We start from the raw sequence: 14,310 nt of genomic DNA on the forward strand, positions 1-14,310 counted from the left end.
TGTCGTTACAACTCCTCTCGCATTATTTAAAGAAATCGGTCATTTTTATTAGAACTTGTGTATGGATATTTAATTACAAAGTCATGACTAGAGTTTTAGAAAATGTTAATCTAGTTTTTTTTTTTTTTTTTAAAAAAAAAAACTTCTAAACCTGTGACATTATTTAACGTCAATGTTAAAACTCGCCTCGCTATATTGAGTCTCCTTCCCCTGATCCCGCCTTGTTCCAACATCTGGTCTATGCTTTTCATGCGATTTACGAAATTCAACCGTATATATTGGATTAAAGATGGAGACTTTTGCACTTTTCGATGCGGGGTAACCTAATCATGATGATAAACCTCATGGCAAGTTTCGTTTCTCTAGGTCCAGAAGTTCAAACTTTCATAAATACGTTGGTCTGAATGGGTAACATTCCCCCCTCTCCTTTTTTTCCTGTGCTAACGTTTTACTGCTTCTTAAAACACAGTGTATGCCGTTTGTTTGTATGTCGTTGTTGGACGATAACAAGGGCGCTAATAACAAACTCAGTATCTTATATATGTGTAAATGATAATTTGATAAGCTGTGTGATCTAGGATACTTTTCTTTTTTTCAGATGCCACGATGGTGTTGCGTTCCAGTATGCAAATCTATAACAGTACTCTTAAAACTGAAGGTACAAAGTCAGCATTCTCATTTCCCAATGATGAACAGCTTTTCAAGAAATGGTTAAGCCCAATACCAAGAAGTAATTGGAATGCAACGAAATATTCAGCAGTGTGTTCCAGACCACTTCGACTCTTCTGAAATAATCAGAACTGAGGAGTATACAGATTCTACAAGAAGCAAACATACGACTGATCTAACTTACCCGAAGCTGGTGGATGGAGGTTGGTGGTATATTCAAAAATCTTCCTTCGTATTTGTCCAGTCAAAGAAACGTTAGGAAGAATCCAGAAGAAAGACGGAGGACAATAATACAAAGACATGAGGAAGAAGTTAACCAGTTTTTGTCTTCAGGTGTTATTGAGAATTTCGGTGATTTTGTAAATGATTTATTAACAAAACTAAATCTTCGTGAATGGAACGTGAAAGTTGTTAATTCAAATGTGTATTTTTACATACTGAATATGATTGTGATGTTAACCAAGAGATTGAAGAAGTAATTGTAATGAACAGCATAATTGTTAAGAATGACATGATTGTTTGTGTGTTGATTTGCAATTATGATTTGTCAGTAAGGGATCATAATTGGATTTTACCTAGTAACTTGAAACTCAGTCTTTGGTCTCAGATTGAAAACCTATTAGTCTAGGTATGCAAATGTGACTCAGGTTACTCGTGATTCCAGCTATTATATAAGTAAAGGTTGTGACAGTATAAAAACTGCAATTAAATATATAGATAAGGATAATTTTAATGTATATTGAATTCTTGATCAGCTTATGCTTTTAAATATCCCACTAAGAAGGTATTCCAAACACACTTTAGTGTTTGGTTTTCATGTGTAGTCATTCTCTAAAAGTATATGAAATTTTGAAAAACTTCTTAATTTTGGCAAGTGTCCGGCGTTTGCAAGTATTGTCTTCCTCATTAAATATTTTGCCTGAAATTGAGAAAAGCAATGAAGTGTATTTTTAAAAATCTCAATAGCGTTGAAAGAATTGTAGCATTATTAATAGATGAAATTCATATTGAAAGTTGTTTAACTTACAAAGCTAAAATAATTACAGGTTATGCTGAAAACAGTCCAACAGAACAAGCCACCACTGTGCAAACTTTCATGATAAGTTCGGGTTTTTGAAGTTTTCATGAGGTTGTCCAAAAATTAGTCAGGTATGTTCAAGGCTTCAAGGTAGTGTGTATAATTACAGACAATAATGGAATAAATCAGAGCCTATTTAAATTTCTTGCTAGTGGATCTTATAGCTTCACTAATCCGCGGTATCCTGGAGAGAAAATTTTTATGTATGATAGTGTACATATATTTAAGAATATACGTAACTGTTGGTTAAATTTGAAAGACTAAAAAAACATTAGTGTATTCATACGAGGTCGAGGAAGAAAACATTTTGCGGAAGGCGTATAAGTTGTACAATAAGTCTTTGTACCCTTACAATTTGGAACGACAAAATGTAAAGTTTGTGTGCAATATTTTTCATGATACCACTATTGCAGTCCTTACGAACAACAGTGAATGTGGAGTAATAATGAAATTCTTGGAAATATTAAACAAATGGTGGAAGGTAATGAACGTCAAAAATGTATTAAAAGGAAAAGTTGAAAGGGACTAATAATTGAATGCCTATTACTACTGACAATGATCCCAGAATTCAGTATTTACAGCAATATGTGGACTGGTTGAAATCATGGTACGAATATCCTAATACAGCATCACTCACCAGGGACACTTACGGTGCCCTCATGCAGACAACAACGGTAATGATCCAATTAACAACCTACTGTTTTTCTAATTTTTCAGTTGAGTATGTGCTTACTGGCTAATTTCAGAGTGATAATTTAGAAAAACGATTGAGTTGTTATAGGTCCATGTCAGGATGTAACTACAATGTTTCGTATACGCAGATAGTAGAATCCGAGTCTAAAATTAGGTTACAGCATGTATTAAGGCTACCCAGTACTGAAGATTGAGGATTATACTTCTGATAATCAGTCTTTTGACACCAGTGATGTAGAATGTGTATTGATGTCATCCTATTTGGAACCTTGTGACGACATAGATGAGGATTCGAGGATCTATGTGGCTGGTTATGCAGCTCACTGTGTTAGAAAAAAGTGACATGTGAGGAATGTGTAAGTTTAGTAGTGGCTCGTAAGAGAAATAATATAGATAATCCTTATTTTGATTACCTTCAAAGCGAAGGTCTTTGCGTAGCAACAGATCAAATAAAATTTATTTTGTTTCACATGTATGCCATTTTGCACTATATTGTTAATAGTAAAGAATTACTAACAACGTTTCTACGACAAACTTCCCAAAAATGTGTTCTACAAACATTGACTCTAAAATCACTCTCTTCAGACCATACATTTTATATTAATCTAAATTATAGTAGTAAAAGTTGTGGAATCAATTCTCGGTCTATTTTTAGCATGGTATGCGGTATTCTGAGCAATATACTTCTAAGCAATTACACAAAACTAAAAAATGAAAAGTCAACATCATATAAGAAAAGGAAATTTCTTGCTCTTTCTTCATAATTCATAAAACTTAATTTAGTCATGATACACTATTAACACGGCAGCACTGATGCCTGTTAATGTGACTTGAGCATTGGCGCCTAGTCTCACAGACCCATGTGTTTAATATTAAATCTTTACCTAACAATTTTAGTTTAAATTTTTTTGTTGATAATTTTACTTTGTATTACGCATATGAGACAGGTATATTGCGAATTTCAATACAAATGTTACATTTTAGTGTATCTTTGGAAAAATTGAAGAGAGATGAAAAATTTGGTAGAATTACTATTATTATTTGCTGAAAAGTTTAAAAGTTTCAATATGTATCTCACGGTAATAAATCATGTTCAGAAGTGTCCATTGAAAAATAAAATTTTCAATTTGAACCCCAATCAGAACCAACCGCCAGTTACTAGTAACAGGCTACAGAAACAGTTGGCACGGGTCTGTGAGACTTGGTGCCAGTGCCGCCGGGTTAAATAATAAGCTTTTCGCCTAGTGGTGTACATTGTACTACTATATTTTTATTTTGTGTGTAAACGTTGTGGGAGCCTTCTCTTGATATTCATGCTTTGTGTTAGTTTTAATTAAAATATATGGTCAAAATGTATTACATCTGTAATTTTCCCCGTTACAAAATTTATTTCAAGTTGCATGATAGTATTAAGTAGTTTAGTTTCTAGCGTTTTGATGTATTGTTGTGTAAAATTTTGACTGATATTTTGTACAATGATTTCTATATGTGTGTGAATTAAGGAATATCAGTGGAAAATATGTCAGACCTTGACACATCAGTAAGTTCAGGATAAAATAAAATAATAGCTGATCAAAGTAAATGCGCTTTATTTAGAAACCAAAATCGTGTAACGTTTCGTCAATTAACAACTTGGCTTCATCGGACACACTAATGCTATTTACAAACAAATAAGAGACACGGGACTCTTAGTGGATTGTAGGGAAATGAAAGGGTTGGGACAGGAAGATGGAAGGACTCAGAAAATAAAAGAAACAAGATTTATAGAAGTGGAAGCTGAAAACGCAATGAACTGGAACTTGGTACTTAAAATTGATGAACTATTGATTCCATTTGTATCTTATTTATACTGTAGTGTTTGCTTTTATCTTTCTCATATCTCTGAATGTAAAATGGCTGCCACGTGCTGTATCTTACTTTAAATGGAAAAAAAAAAATGCATGATACCAATCGTCTAGATGAAGCGTCGATTATTGTAATGATCATGCATCGGTTATTACTATTTCTATACAGAAGGTGGTATAACTAGTTTTATCTTCGACCATTTTGTGCACCAAGATGAAAATCAAATAGCGAACTTAACAACTGCTTAGCAAAGTTCTAAACGTAGCCTGATGATTCTCCTTGACTGTGGTTAAACACTTTATAAGCTGCGTCTATCAATTAATATGACGAAGTATATATTAGCCCTACAAATTCAAGGGGTCGGGGGTATTGTAAATGGAGTTTTGTTTTTGTAAATGGAATGACCTAAATTGAATATCATCATTGGTAGTAGCAATAAAAAATAAAGACAAAAGAGATTGTAAAGGCATATCAGTGTTGCAAACTTTTCGAGAAATAACGTGTAATATGTGTTGGCGCACACAGGGAGTGAGGTACTAATCTTTTGTACATCTTAAATCAGATATTGACAAGAATTGTTTGCGTTGACTCTAAGTCTAAAAGCATCCGCTGAACAGTGTTGCCATCAACAGAAGGCAGAAATTGCGTTTGGAAGAGAGACAATAACTCGGAAAAGGTCACTAGTTCTGTATGCTTTAAAACCTATAATGCAAGGCGGTAGAACATGAGGAGTAGAACCATGGTTACGTGAGATCGATAACCGACCAAGATATACGATATCTCGTAAATGCTGACAAGGAAGGTTTGTGACAGGTGGCAACGCTGCACAGCGGATTAGAATCCGAACAACCTGGTTAAAATATGAAAACAGCGTTCAATTTGCATGATTTTATGTACTCGTGGGCTTTTGAGGACGCTGATAACCATGATGAAATCAAGAGTAAAAAAGCCGCTGCTGTGCAGCGTTGCCATCTTTTACAAACCTTAGTTCTCTACTTTAACAAGACACCGAATATATCTGTCAGTACGTGAGTTATCAATCTCACATAACCACGGCTACTCCTCATGCTCTACCGCCTTGCATTATAGGTTTTAAACCATACAGCACCAGTGAGCTTTTCCGAGTTATTGCATCTCTTCCAAACTCAATTTCTCCCTTCTGTTAATGGCAACACTGTTCAGCGGATGCTTTTAGACTTAGTCAACGCAAACAATTATCACGGTTGGAAATTCTAAATTATAATGTGGAAACGCTATTTCATGACTTTGTCCTCAAGACGGCACGGGTTAACGTTCTCGTAGAGAGCTGCTATTTCACTAATGAATGTTTATGGTCACATGGAATACATTTGTGGGGTGTGCGTATCGCAACACGAAATTACCCAAAATAAGGGAAACCCTAATATACCTATTCCGCAACTCTGAATCCTAGAGCGTTTTTTTTAATTCAATTTTATTTGGGGAGGAGACGAAACATTGAATTTTTTTTTCCACAAAGTAGGTTGCTTGTTCAAAGACTTTTTCTCTTTAGTAAAAATTATTCTCCAGTTGTATACTTACATACCTATCCCAGTTTTCATCAAAACCAACATAGTCACGATGGTTGTCCAGCTGGAAGTCAAACTACGGATATTACGAGTGACAGTCTGACTGAACTGATTTTTTTTCTCTTGCCCTCGAGAAGAATGTTAAATGTTCACCATACATACTTTACAGTAAGTAAAGTTATTTTCTTCGGAAACAACAATTTTAAGACAGTCGCTGCAGTGGTCTGAACACTATCCTTCGGTGCGCGTGATTGTGGTTTCAAGTCCGCTGAGGATGCAATTGAACGCAGTGAATCGGGATCTACTTTACCAAAAATTGTAGGTCCCGTCCGTAGAATCTCCTCAGCAAAGGAAACGTGAAATAGTTGATTGTATGTATCTTGTGATCGCGACAAAACTTCGGATTAGGTTCTTTATGTAGTTTATGTTTTGGAAAGTGACAAAGATGTTCAAAAGTGCTTGTATTATCACTTCCAAGTGATAAAGGAATACATATTTATGCAATTCACATGAGAAACATCAGAATTCGAGTGTAAAAATGTACGACCCACTTTCGGAAGCAATGCCCACAATTTAAATCCAGTTACAAAATCAACTTAGTGACGATGTAACGGATGGTCTGGGTTTCTTGATCTACTTCAAAGAAAGTAAAATGTACAGGGGACAAAAATAGTGTTAGGAAAGTTTGTGGTTAGGAAAGTTAGGAAAAACGCAAATTAGAATGTTTTCGAGCCAAAACATTGGAATAAGCAAAAAAGAAAAAAAAACTTGGATTATATGACTTTCCGCCGTGGGGTAGGATTGGCTGTAGCTGATTGTCAACTATAAAAATTATATATAAAAAATAACCGAACCTAACCCAACCCACTGTAGCTTAATTTATAAACAGTGAAAGAAAACAAGAGCTATAAACTATCATTTCGGTGTGACGCGACTTTTGTTCCTCTGCGTGCCATTATGTCCGGTTTGTGGTGGACAAACATCGTATGCATGGGTTTCCTCGGGGTTCTCCCGCTCTCCTCATTCCACCACTTCATTCATTTCTCATCATCACCGTCTCCTTTAACCTAGCCGGCATAAGCGTAAGACGTAACACTCAAATATTTCATTTCAGTTTTACATTATTCTCGTCTCTGAACTAACTGGAGTGCGTATTTTACGAATTATTATGACGTGGTTTCCGTAACATGTTTTCTCGCTACATGCTGACAAAGTAAACATCTGAGGAATGCAATTTAGTAACACATCGACTCTTGTACTTTAGATTCTTAATATTACACATATGGTGAACCAGTTATCTACATGCTTGTTAAGTACTGATATATATCCTCAAACACGTAAGCAGCCCAAAAGTGTAGGGAAGACCTATCCAACCATATTATAATTATAGTAGCTATATTGCAAGACTACCGTGAAAATTTTAGGGGTGCCCGTTCACCGTAGCCCCCGTGTATATCCTGTTTCTGCGTTATGACAGGATTTTAATGAGAAATAAAAACAGAATGAACGTTTCTTTGTTGATCTTAAAAATCATTCAATAAGAGCCTTGCGTGCAGTTTTACTATACGGATCCATAATATAAGTAGCAATAGTAGTAGTAGTAGACCGCGGCGCAAATCTGTCCTCAACATTCGGGGGACGGGTAAAACCGTTCCCATATATAGCTGTATACTAGTGGTGGGCACAAAACCTCTTTTTCGGTATGCGTTTTTAAAAAAAGAAAAACGAAATTGGGTTTTGAAAATTTTCAAAACGGTTTCGGTTTTCTCCAAAAGACCGGTTTCGGTTTTCTCCCAAAATTTTTCTATTTCTGAGTAGAATATTGTTTCGTTATTCTCCGAAAACCGATTCCGTTTTCACAAAAGTAGTTTTGTGTTTTTCAAAAGTTTACATCGAAACTAGTTTCGGGGAAAACCGAACTGATTTTGGAGAAAACTGAAACCGGTTTCGGTAAAAAAACATAAAATTCTGTTTTTCGGGTTTTGGTTTTCCTAGAAACCGGTTTCCGGTTTTTATAAAAACTGGTTTTGCCCATCCCTAATATATACTATATTTTGCGATGTCCAAAATATTTATGAAGTTGAAAAACAATGTTGTGGAGGATCAGAGGAGCAGAGTTGTCTTTAACGTTGGGAGGCGGGTAGATTTGAGGCTTATTCTCGAGGACATCAATTTCATCTCACGTTCCTTTTGTAGCAATCGGACAAAAATAATCAAATTTCTCCCCCAAAACACATTGCAAATCGGATTATTGGGGGTACAGTTTCCCTCAGTTTCAAGATTGGAGGGGACATGCCCCCCTTATCCCCCGGAATTTGCGCCAGCGGTAGTAGGAACGGGTTAGAAGCCCCACAGGGGTTGGTTGGGTTATGTTCTCGACATCAAATGGACAAATTAAAGACTTGCCCAAATTTTTCTGTACATTTTACAATCTATGGATCTGTATAATACAACTGCACTGAGCATCGTAGATATTCGTATGAAACACGTTCGTATTGTCCAGAATTTACTGTGATTTTCATACAGCTGATGCACCTTTTCTTTTGCAAAATATACGCTTTAAACTATAATAATCGTAAGACACGCACATCATCACGTATGGTGTAATAAGTATGGTATTGCTGCTTTTTCGTGTTTTCTGCATTTCCTTACAACCACTAGGCAGGACCATCGGACTACCTATGACAGATAATGCGGCGTTGCCATTTTCACTTCGTGGCTAGGAACATAGAGAAGGTTATGATGGTGTCCATACTCTGGAAAGTCAAGGAAATGGGTTTTAGCCAGGGAAACCAAAAAAAAAAAAAAAAGAAAAAGAAAAAAAGAAAGAAAAGAAAAGAAACTTAAAAGGCTAGGAAAATGCAGAAGGGATATTCGGACTAGATTTGATCCTATTTTATTTCTTTATAATTAATGTAGAAATATCGTGTTTCTTTACATTTTAAGTTGCTATGAGCAAATACTAATTTTATATACCCAAAATGTTCTAATCTGGATGTTACGATCTAAAATACCTTAAATTTGCTTTTAAATTTCATGACGTTCCTAAATGTCTTAAATGCTTTTGAAATTAAAAATATTTTTAACACACTAAATAACAACCGTAACCTTTTATAGTGAATTTGTTTTCCACATTGCAATGACAAGACTCCCTCCAAGCACTATGTTGCTTTATGATTTGTGGTGGGTGGGGTTAATAAGAAAAGCAAGTCAAAATACATCTTTCTCAGTGTCATTCTAAGAACGTGAAATGAGGATGTCGCGCCATACAGTATTTCAAATATAGGTTTTTTTCAATAAAAAAGTATTATATTCCATATAGTTTGGAAAAGTAAAGTAATAAATAAACTATGCTTTTTGCTGTACCAGATTTCAACTCGCAGTAACAATTCCATATAACGAATATTTTCATTCCCTATAATATTTGTTAGCTTAAAATTTATTAAAATAGCCTTAAAAGGCAAATTTTGAAGTGCACAATAACTAACAAAGTGTTAAAACAACATCCTAGAAAGCACTTCTTTAAAATTCTAATTTACACTTTGTAGGACTTTAAAATCCGAAGTGTAGGGATTATATACAAACATTATAATTAGAAAGACTTCATGTGTGCTTTGGAGGTTGATTTCTGCAAGGATACTGAACATATTAGATTAGTGGAAAGCATGCTGTGTTGCACCCAAATGTGATAAGTATCAGAGGGTACTTTTCTGCTTTACTGGCGGCTCATTTCTCATTTTACAGTAGAAATCTTTGAATCTCTTCTTGGTTTTATACACATTTTTCAGCTTTCTTGCAACAACTGCAATATCTAATTCTATAATAGGTTGTCATAACAGAAAAGAGTGTAAGGGCATGCTTTCTTAAAGTGCTTTTCATGGTACTGTGTTTTACCTACAATGATTTCATAACCTCCCATAATTATTCATATCAACACATTCTTTGCATTGTACGGAAGACATGCATTTCTTTCAAACCTGATATTTTAAGTGTTTAATCTTTCATAGTGCTTACGTAAACACATTTCAATAATAATACATTTTGTAATTTGTAGTTCAATTTGGAATTTGTAATTGTAACTTTGTATACCTTTGAGTCTCGTTTGTACAGTTTAAATCTAGAAGGTCCCAGGTTCGATCCCCAGTCCCGGTCACGTAATTTTTACTCTTTAAAATTAAATATAAAAACTTATTAAACTGCAAACTCATAATTTGATTTTAATTTTGATTGTTGTGATGTTGATCATACCTAGAATTAATTCTCCCATTTTCTTAATTTCAGAAATATAAGAAATGTGGAGAGCAGCAATCAGAAAGGACTTCTGTCAGTCACCCAGTATGTACAGGGCCGGATTTCCATGTTTTGTGCCCATGGGCCCTAGCAAAATTGCCACCCCTAACCACAGCAATTGCATCGCTCTCCAAAACTTCCATTCTCCTAGATCCACTTCTTAAAATATTACTTTTACGTTTGCTACTAAATTATAATTATTACTATTACGAATTGTTACTGTTACTAGTTATTACTGTTATTATTTCTTATTACTCATTTTATGTAATATATTTCAATTCCTGTATCTGGCTAGTATTTAGAGTAGATTCATTAAAACGTACCTGGCTTCTGCCTAACCTATTCAACATTATATGGTGTATAAGACGGCAAAATATAAAACAATCTTAAATGATATAAAGAGTTATACAGGGTGGCCAAAGTGAAAGAGGTCTCATGTCTAACTCATTTATTGTAAATACAGATTACAGAATAGTAAATTATTATGGTCACTAATAGTCAGCTCAGCATCACGTGACACAGCTCAAGCGCTGCACTAATATTAAGAAATAACCACACTCCAGAAAGCTGCAAATTTGACGTTTCGTATCACACGGAACTTTTTTTTATCTTGGCCACTCTGTATTATTGTATTTAATTTTACAAAATGACGCTTCTAAAACTTTTGTGTATCAAAACAGTTTATGTCTTGCTTTGTTATTAGCAAAATCACTAATAACGTCATCAAAATTAAGTTTAACAGTCCAGTCATTTTCGATGGCTAAAACAGCTGGATGAACCAGTCTCTTCTGAGAAAGAGTAGACCTCAAATAGTTTCTCACACTGCCAGTAATCAAAAGGTATTTGAGATCTGCTCTTTCTGAGAATAGACTGGCTCATCTAGCTCTTTTAGCCATCGAAAATGGCTTGACTCTTATTATTGCTGGTGTACATAAAAACACTTTAAGGTAAATACTTATGTTAGGATTTATTTATTTAATTAATTATTTCATTTTCCGCCGTAAGAACTTAGCGTTCATGGCTTCGTCAAGAGATACAGTTACTATTACAATTAATAATAATAATAATTACAAGAGAAACGCTACAATTAATAATACAATTATTAAAAAATATATATATAATAATACAATATATAATAATAATAATACAAAATATATACGTAACGATAAAACTTAAACTAAAAGTGTATTTTTAGAGAAAATATAAATTGTACCTTATTTTATATATTTCAAAATTCAAATAAATCTTAATATTTACATTACAAAGAAAGGTCACACTGAAGATATTCATCTAAACCATAGAAAATATGTTTAAGTAACAGTAACTTGAGGTGTCTTTTAAACTGCAAGTTTGGCATTCGTTTGACACGATCTGGTAATTTATTATAAAGTTTTATTCCTATGTGGTGTAACAAATTTTGAGTTCTTGTTAGGCGGAAATTTTGTATATGAATATGATTGGTTGTTCTTGTGTTGTATTGGTGTAGGTCCGAATTGAGTTGAAAGTTTATTTTATTCATATGTATGAATGATGTTTCGAGAATGTATATACACGGCAATGGTAATATTTTAAGTTTCTGAAACAGTGGTCTACTTGGTGTATGGAACGGAACTGATAACATTATTCGTAACATTTTCTTCTACATTGTAAATACTTTCTTCGCATAACAGGTATTACCCCAGAAAATGATTCCATACGATAGAATTGACTGTATCAATCCGAAATAAATTGCTTTCAATGTTTCTATAGTTAGAATCTTACTAACTTTACGTATAAGATATATTTTCGCTCTTAGTTTCCTCAACAAATCATTCACGTGATCATTCTATGTTAACTTAGAGTCTAATTTTAACCCTAAAAATTTACAAGTGTCAGATACCTGCGTTCCCCGTTCAGGATATAAGTCCTGAAAATTTTTCGATATGAGAAATCGGTTAAGTTGCGATAGTAACTTTTCTTCAGCACTTCCCAACTTCTCTTCAGCTAAAATCCTTTTAAATGAACGCACTCAAAAACAAACGAAGATTCCTCGATGTCAGCTGCATACACTTCCTGCAGAGAAGTCGCTGTTGTGGTGATTTCTTCGACATTGAAGTTGCATAGATTCGTTAAGAAGAAAACTCTGTTGAGAAATTCATTGTAGACCGCGATTCTCTTGTTAATTCGGGAAGAATCTTGTGAATGACCACAACAAAGGTTTCTTGAAGACGATGATCTAGATTAACTATGTCCTTTTCCTCCTCTTATTCAGATATATTTGATTCATCAACGAATTTCTTCCTTTTTCTTAATCTTTTAGGTCTGTTAACTATGCATTCACCATCAATTTCAAGAACAGTCTGGACGTCCTTTACTTTTTCTCACCAGCCATGATATAGAACCTTTCAGTTCATCCACTAGTGTAATGAGAGATGTGAACAAACTCATAACTGTAGCTCAGTCATATGAGATTGTATCTTTCCGCTCAGAGAATTAAATCTACTTAGAACGTCTCCCCATAAGCCTGCTATACACGAAGTTTCAGGAGAAACAAGTTTTCTTAAAAGGCCTTTGAACTTTTTTTTTTTTTTTATTTTCATCTTGGCTGAGAATCATACACTTGAGAACCTTTGCAGTTGAATTAAAATCTCTGTAGAAGCTTTTGCATGCATCTTCCCCGGCGGACCATCTTGTTTGCTCAGTGATTTGATAGAAATATTCCTATCGTCAGGCTTGAAAAATGGTTCGAAAATATTCCATCGGTAGGTCGAGGAAAAAGAAAAAAGTTCTTGCAACAAGTCAAAAAAAAATGATCTGGAGATATAAGAACATTCTGCTGCGCCAGATCCTACCACATTAAGGGAATGCGTAGAGCATGGCACATAAAATATCAATGGATTTGCTTCTTTTAGTCTAGATTTTAACCCAGAATATATTCCGGACATATTTGATGCATTATAGAATTGTTGTTGCAGTTGCTATCATCTTGTAACGAAACTATTTTTAAATGTCTAGATAATGTTATATATTTTCTTTGTACACAAACGTAAAAAATAATAACAATCTTTCTCAAAATAAAAAAGAGACTGCTAAGAATTTTAAGATGTAATTACAAGTCGCTCAATAAAGTATATTGCTATCTTATTGCTTTCTTTTTGTGTTACGACTTCCTTATTTTTTTAATGTATAAAATTTCAAAGTTAAATATTTGATAATATGAAAAAAAAAGTGTTTGGGACAGTGTTAAAAAGATATGACAAGTGAAGCGTAGCTGTCGAGCCTGTTGTCTATAGAAAGGAAAAGAGAGGAGTGATATTTCAGGAATGAATTATGAAACTTTAGGCAGAATCGAGGGAGGTTTTTACAGCAAACGTAGAAATGGGAAAAGTGGCGGCGATGAAAGGAAGGTGTTTACATAGAGGTTTCAGTTGCCGATATTTCTCTACGCATGTACAGTCAGCGACAGTACAAACTGGAGGTTGGATACATAAGAAATGATAGCTTTTTCCAGTAGCAGAATAGCTTCACTCGATGTCTGATAGTTCGACAACCAACATGACAGCAAATACGTGCCCGAAAACATAACATGCCAGGTTATTCCTCCATTTGGAGGAAAAAGTATTACTATCTGAGAGCATCACTTAGAGAAACAACCACGAGATAAATCTGCAGAAATTCCATTCACTTTTAGATCAAAGAGATAGGAATTAATGCAAAGGAAACGAAAAGAATAATACGCATCATGCAGAGACCGAAAAAGTATGGAAAGCTAAACAAAATGAGAAAAGAAGGAAAGAGGGAAAGGAAAGAGCAAAAGACATGGGAATAAATTAAATTTTAACACTTAAGAATAAACAATCTCCGTCTTTCCCCCTGCCCCCTGTATTGTCTTGTTTTTTCTCCCTTCATAGGATAAATCTCTTTCAGCATCAAACGCGAACATCATTTATAGTGTTTAATTCCTTGAAAAAAGTTAACTCCATCCAGGCCGAGACTCGAACCCCAGACCCTTAGAACGACAGTCAGACGCTGTAACCACTTACCTACACACGCTATGTCAATTCCGTGCGTTTATAAACCAGCCATTACCCGCGCTGTTAGCAAACGTCTTAAATCGGCCAATGTCGGGAGTTACCCCAGTTACACTTGAAGTTTGAATTTTATTTACGGCCTTTAGCCATCTACGGCAACAGGCCCCATGTTTTCATT

At 34.6% G+C, this 14,310-nt stretch overlaps 1 long non-coding RNA gene across 4 annotated transcripts in view; it reads left to right on the top strand.

Annotated features, from left to right (window-relative positions):
* The window catches only part of LOC145673774 (uncharacterized), a 42,799-nt gene extending 29,567 nt beyond the window's left edge, over positions 1 to 13,232 (top strand). For 3 of the 4 annotated variants that reach the window (XR_014128806.1, XR_014128804.1, XR_014128803.1), the window contains 2 exons: positions 599 to 1,818; positions 10,114 to 13,232. This is a non-coding gene — a long non-coding RNA (uncharacterized LOC145673774). The remainder of the gene's footprint in view (positions 1 to 598; positions 1,819 to 10,113) is intronic. The other variant, XR_014128805.1, reaches the window with a different exon arrangement.
* Positions 13,233 to 14,310: the final 1,078 nt, after the last annotated feature.

The sequence above is a fragment of the Thermobia domestica genome, chromosome 17 (genome assembly GCF_964235325.1).
Source record: "Thermobia domestica chromosome 17, izTheDome1.hap1.1, whole genome shotgun sequence".
Lineage (NCBI taxonomy): Eukaryota > Metazoa > Arthropoda > Insecta > Zygentoma > Lepismatidae > Thermobia > Thermobia domestica.